This window comes from Gracilinanus agilis, chromosome 6, assembly GCF_016433145.1.
Source record: "Gracilinanus agilis isolate LMUSP501 chromosome 6, AgileGrace, whole genome shotgun sequence".
NCBI lineage: Eukaryota > Metazoa > Chordata > Mammalia > Didelphimorphia > Didelphidae > Gracilinanus > Gracilinanus agilis.
Genome location: NC_058135.1, coordinates 209,828,006 through 209,834,254, shown reverse-complemented (window position 1 = coordinate 209,834,254; position 6,249 = coordinate 209,828,006). Strand labels below are relative to the sequence as shown.

Below are 6,249 nucleotides of genomic sequence, written 5' to 3'. Positions count from 1 at the left end.
AATTATGATAAGCGCAACCTTTCTCTCAAGAGACATGTGAATATTGCTATTACTGTGTACTATATCTTCTGTACTGTGCTCTACTGTATCTCCTTGATTGGCTTACTTCGTTCTGCATAAACTCATTGAATTGTGGGGGACAGGGAGGGCGGGGAGAGACCAGTTTAATCCTCATTTCCAACACTTTCTATTTGTTTGACTGTGGGCAAATCACTTATCTCGGGGTCCCTGTTTTCTCACTCCATAAAGGAGAGAGAATGCCAGTTGTGCCTGCCTAATGGAGTCTTTGGCAAGAGTGAATATGGCAATCAAATGAAGTGTTTTGTAAATCTTAAAGCATCACATAGTATTAGTGCTCTAATTATTATAAAATGCTTTACATCCATTATCTCATTGCCTTACAACGGCACCTGAAGAAAAATAAAGAGGGGATTATGATTCTCATCATTCATACAAAGGAGGAAACCAAGACTCAGAAAGGTTAACCTGATTGTTGCTGTTCAGTCTTTTCAGTTTTGTCCAGCTCTTCATGAAAATCCCATTGGGAGTTTTCCTGGCAAAGATGCTGAAGTAGTTTACCATTTCTTTCTCCAGCTCATTTTACAGATGAGGAAACTGAGGCAGAGTAAAATGACTTCCCAAGATCATACAGCTAGTAAGTGTCTGAGGCCAGATGTGAACTCAGGAAGAGGAGTCTTCTCCACTCCAGGTCTGGCACTCTATCCACTTCTACACTTAGCTGCCCATTAGCGACTAGTTAGCTAGTAAGGAGACAGACCAGAACCACAACTTGAACTCAAGCTTTCTTACTACTACTACTACTACTACTACTACTACTACTACTACTACTACTACTACTACTACTACTGCTACTACTACTACTACTACTACTACTACTGACAATGATGACAAAGGATGACAACGAGGAGGATGGGATGATGATGACGATTATGATGACGCTAGGAACTAACATTCAAATAGCACTGTGCTAAGCAGTTTACCATTATTATCTCATCTGATCCTCATAACAACCCTGAGAGGCAGGTGCCATCATTATCCTCATTTTCCATATGAGGAAACGAATAGAAATCAAGCTCAGAACAAAAACTGTCTGATTTGTAGTTGGGAGAAAACTAGCTTTGATCTCCCGAACTCTGCAACCCTGGGTAAAAGACTGACCTTTTGGAAAGCCCGAGCTTCCACAGCCCTAAAGCAGGGCTAGTGCCCTCCTGGCCACGCCCCAATCCCTTCTACAGACAGACGCGCACACTCATACACTCATGCTCGCGCGCTCTCCCACGCACACCTATCCACCCACTAGGCTGCCAGGAACGCCGTTTTCCTATTCCTCTTTCACTTTCCCTCACTTAACTGGCAACGGGCGGTTCAGCAAGGAGGCCCAAGGCCTGAGCAGGGAAAGCGGCGCTAGGTGGCGGCGGTGGTGGCGGTGGTGGCACTGGTGGTGGTGGGCGAGGGGCGGGGCGGACGCCAGAGCCGTGACCTCTGACCGCGTTGTTATGTGGGGCTGCAGCATTCCTTGGTGATCGCGGGGCTGCTGCCGCCGCTGTGGTAACGGCACATCTGGGGCGAATGGAACGGCCACCTCCGCCTCCTTCGCCACCACTACCTCCATCGGAACTCTTCCTTCATCCTCACGCGTCCCTTGCCCTTGAGGGCTCGGGCCTCGCGCCGCCATCACGCACCCCCAGCCGCCGGCCTCAGTCCCAACGCCGCCTGGCCCCTCATGCCCCGTGCCGGCCAGGTCCGTGAGGAGGCCCCGCGTGCCGCTGCCCCCGCCGAGGAAGAGGAAGATGAAGGAAAAACAGAAGAGGAAGAAGGAGCGCACGTGGGCAGAGGCCGCCCGCTTGGTATTAGAAAACTACTCTGATGCTCCAATGACCCCAAAACAGATTCTGCAGGTCATCGAAGCTGAAAGACTAAAGGAAATGAGTGGGATATCCCCCTTGGCTTGCCTCAACGCCATGCTACATTCCAATTCTCAAGGTGGTGAGGGACTTTTTTACAAACTTCCTGGACGAACAAGCCTTTTCACGCTCAAGAAGGATGCCTTAAAGTGGCCCAGAGATCCATCTGTGCCTGAAGGAGAAGAGTTGGAGGATATAGCAGATGTAGAAAGCTGTGGATCCAATGAAGCCAGTACTGTAAGTGGTGATCATGATGTATCTCTTGATGAAACCTCTTCCAATGCCTCTTGTTCTACAGAATCTCAAGGTAGAACTATCTCTACTCCCAGGGAGACTTACAGCGCTGCTTCACAGACAAGCAAACTGGAGAAAAAGATTGGGGTGATGTTACCTCGAGTTGTCTTGACCCCTCTGAAAATAAACAGCGCACACATGGAATCTATATCAGGATTTTCTGGAAGATATGCTGATGGAGAGTGCAGCAGCACATCAAGCAGCAATAGTAGCTCCTTGGCCCTGTGCAGCACTGCCCTGCGTAATGAGGGGGTGGAAATTAGCCGGGACCCTCCCCAGATTTTGCAAGGTATCAGGAAACCTACAACAGGGCAAATGAAGTGCAACAGAATAGAGGAGATAGATTTTGAGATACTCGATTCTATCCTTGTCAACTCAAACCTTCGTGCTTTGATAAATTCTCAAACCTTTAATGCCCTTCCTTCACATTTCCAGCAACAACTCCTCTTCCTCCTGCCTGAGGTGGACAGACAGGTTGGGACAGATGGCCTGATGCAACTCAGCAGTAGTGCTCTGAATAATGAGTTTTTCACCCATGCCGCTCAAAGTTGGCCGGAACAGTGAATTCATTCATGAGATGCAAGTCAGAAAAAGAAAAGAAATGGAGAAAGAAAAGAAGGTAGAACAGTGGAAAGAAAAATTATTTTAAGATTACTATGGGCAAAAATTGAGTTTGACCAGAGAAGAGTCACTGCAGCAGAATTCTGGCCAAGAGGAAGCTGAGATCAAGGGTGGCTTGTGTGTCACAGGGAAGCAATGCCATCCCAACACAGTCCTGCTACACATCAAGGGGATGACCACTTCAAGAACCGATCTAGACCAGACCTTTGATGTAGAGCCAGAAGAAGTCTGTATAAGAAACATGAACCTGAACAATCAGAAACCACTAAGGAGGCAACACCTATGGTGCCAGATTCTTCCCTTTATAAAGAAGAAAAGGCTGAAACAGACTTGACAGAAGGAAGCAGCTCATGTTTGCCTGGTGTGTCCTCCACAGAATTAAAACCCGACACTCCAGAGACACCAATTGTGACCATGACTGCCAGGATACAAAACAGTCCAGATGTCTTGGCCTTAGCCTTCACCTCTCTCTGCAGAATTCCCAGCTTGCCCCAGGAGAACATTGACCAAGAGGCAAAGGATCTGAAATGGAAGTCCTTTGAGCCGGCAGCTGCTTCCTCCTTACGGGAAAGAAGCCCCGGCTTGAAGATCTTCAGTCCTTTCATAAAGTAGCAGCCTATTAAAGAGGAGCCTAAAGTCCTGATTCAGCTTTCCCCGAATCAAACCGCCCTGGGTGGTTAAAGGCCAGCCTGCTTTTCAGATATGGCCCCAATTGTAACCAACACAGAGCCCTCAAGCCAGGGCAGAACTAGTGCCAGAAAGAACCCTCGCAGACATTAAGACCCTCACTCTGCAAGTCCAAACCCAGAGAAAAGCTGCCACAACCTCCATTGGAGGGGGGAGGGGGGAAGAAGGGGAACAGTGGAGGGGACTGTGATGAAGGAGGCATTAGAGGTCTAGTGACCATCCTGAGCCCAGGGGAGCCAAGAGGACTCACAGAAAGTGTAGACCAAATCTACAACGAACACAACTGTTGCCACCTGGTCATGTCATAGATGGGGAATAAACCCTGGTAGAAGGAGAGACTTCTAAAGGAGACTGGCTACTAACTGAGAAAGGTGACTTGTCCTCTTCTCCCATTGAGGAGGAAAGCTACATGTTTCAGAGGGTTCCTGGCATCCTCACAAGTGAGTCAGAAGAGGCTCTACTGCCTCTCACTGTTACTAATGGCCAACCAGATGATGCTATGATCCAGCCATCTGTGAGTGAGGCTGAGAAATGTGATTGGAATCAGTCTGATTCCTTTCAAAACTAAAGGAGAAGCATACAAGGCTGACTTGCCTTCAGTAACTTCAGGGAACAAGGGGATTGAGCTTCAGAGCTGGGCGTCTCATGTTTCTGTCTGGCTAAAGCCCACTGAGCCTTTGTCACAAGGCAGTTCTGAAAAACAGCCAGGGTCTCCATGCCTTGCCTGGCCTGTATCATCAGTTGAGACCAACAATCCCCTGGTAATGCAGTTGCTGCAAGGCAACTTCACCCTGGAAAAGGTCCTGACAGTAGCATCTAGTTCCACCAAACTGGAAGCCAGGCAACCATTTTCTGAAAACATGGAGTAGAGTAGCAAGGACTCCTTTGGAGAATCCCCTCCTGATCCTGAGACAAATGGAAATGGTGCTGGAAGAAATAGCTCCAGCTCCCCTGAGGGCTTTAAGGGATCTGCTTCAACAGAAGTGTCATAATCCTGGGGCAGTGCTTCCTAAACCCAGGGGATCCAGGCTCTCTCTGACACACCCCCAAAGAACTCCAGGGTAATCCCAAATTCAAGCTCCCCACAGCCATCAGCAAACCTGGTAGTATCTTCTGGGAAACTGGAAGAAATGGAGTCCAAAGAAAAACACTCTTCCTGCGGTTTTGAAGAACAAAAAGAGTTGACTCTAACCCCAAGTCTGTCACAACACAAGATTCATCCCTGGGTAGAAGTACTGGAAAGCAAACTGTCCTTAAGATAACTCAGTTCTTATTTCCAAATGCCCAGTCAAGCCTGTGGAGCCCCAAAGGATAAAAACGTTGTTGGTGGTCAAGGGAAGAACCTCTTTGGCTTTGAATTCCTTGGGAACACAATTCCTGTGGTCCTGTATCATTCCAGGTCAGCAGAGCCAATATCCCTACTGTGGAGCCAGTTTTTTCCATCTGACAGCCAGGATTAAGCAAAGGCACTGTATTTGGGGGAGGAGTCCCGACATGGAGAGCAGAATGGTGCCCAAAGCAGCCCCTCAACTCTCTTAGCAGCATCAAAATGAGAATATGCTAGCTGGTGGAGGTGGCCCACCCAAGCGTAATGCAGAGAACAGGAAAGCCATTGGCCTTTTGAACTGAAGCTGTGTTTTCAGAGGATGCCCCCTTGTCATGGATTTGCCATTCTTCAAGCTTCCCAGAGAATCTGGAAAAGGGCTCAACCAGCCATTAAAGCCTTCTTCTGTCACCTCCCAGCTCAATATCAAACAGGCATTTTATTGGGAAGCTTTCTAAGCTGCAGATGAATTCCACCAGTTTTAATTATTCATCCAGAAGCCTTGCTGGGAGTGTGATGCAGCTTAGCCACAAAGCAAACTTTGCTTCAAACCACAGTGCATCACTTTCTGTGCAAATGTTCACCGATAGCAGAAGCATGGAAGAAATCTCACTCAAATGCTCCTGTAGCCTTAAAGCTATGATTATGGGTAAAGGCTGAGGAGCATGTTGTCAGGATGGCTGTTTCAGGCCCTTTGTGTTTTGGGCCTTGTGGTGAGATAATAAATGATGGCCACTGAAAAAAATTGTATATTTAGTGTGTGTATTTTGATAATTATCTGTACACAGAAAAATATTATTTGTCACAATAGAGACAATATTACACTGAGCAGGAACCACTCTTGCCTTCCCCTCACATCCACAGTGTTCACCAAACTTCTTGAGTCTTTTGCAGAGGATCTTCCCTCACTGTTGGGGTTTTTCTAGCTTGACACCATTATGGAGACTTTGTTACATCTCCCAAATCTAACCTATGACTCTGAGACGGAGCTTGCCCTCCAGTGTAGAAGCCATAGGACTTCAGCAGAACTGTTAAGGGACTACAGGAGGCTGCCCCCTCTAGGAGGGACTAAGTTAGTTTGGGACCTGCTTTGCTTAAATGGAACAATTTCAGTCTTCCACTCCTAGTCTTACCACCTATTTTTCTGCTCCTTTGCCACAAGTCAGCATTTTTCTCCCCCACTGACCACTCACTGAAGCAGAGGGAGGATTTGGGAGCTCCTCAGAGCCCAGAGGGATGGCAGGGACTCTGAGCCTAGCCAAGCAGGGCCATCCACCTAGATGTTTAGATGATGTTTTGTAGAGGGAGTCTGTTTGACCCTGGGGGGTTTCAACGTTGAACCTTAGTCATTTTCCTGCCTTGATATCTATCTCCCTGTGAACTGAAGGAATTCTAGAC

General features: G+C 47.7%; 1 pseudogene; it reads left to right on the top strand.

Moving 5' to 3' along the window:
- The first annotated feature begins 1,811 nt into the window (after positions 1-1,811).
- LOC123252458 lies at positions 1,812-5,568 on the top strand (annotated as a pseudogene).
- Positions 5,569-6,249: the final 681 nt, after the last annotated feature.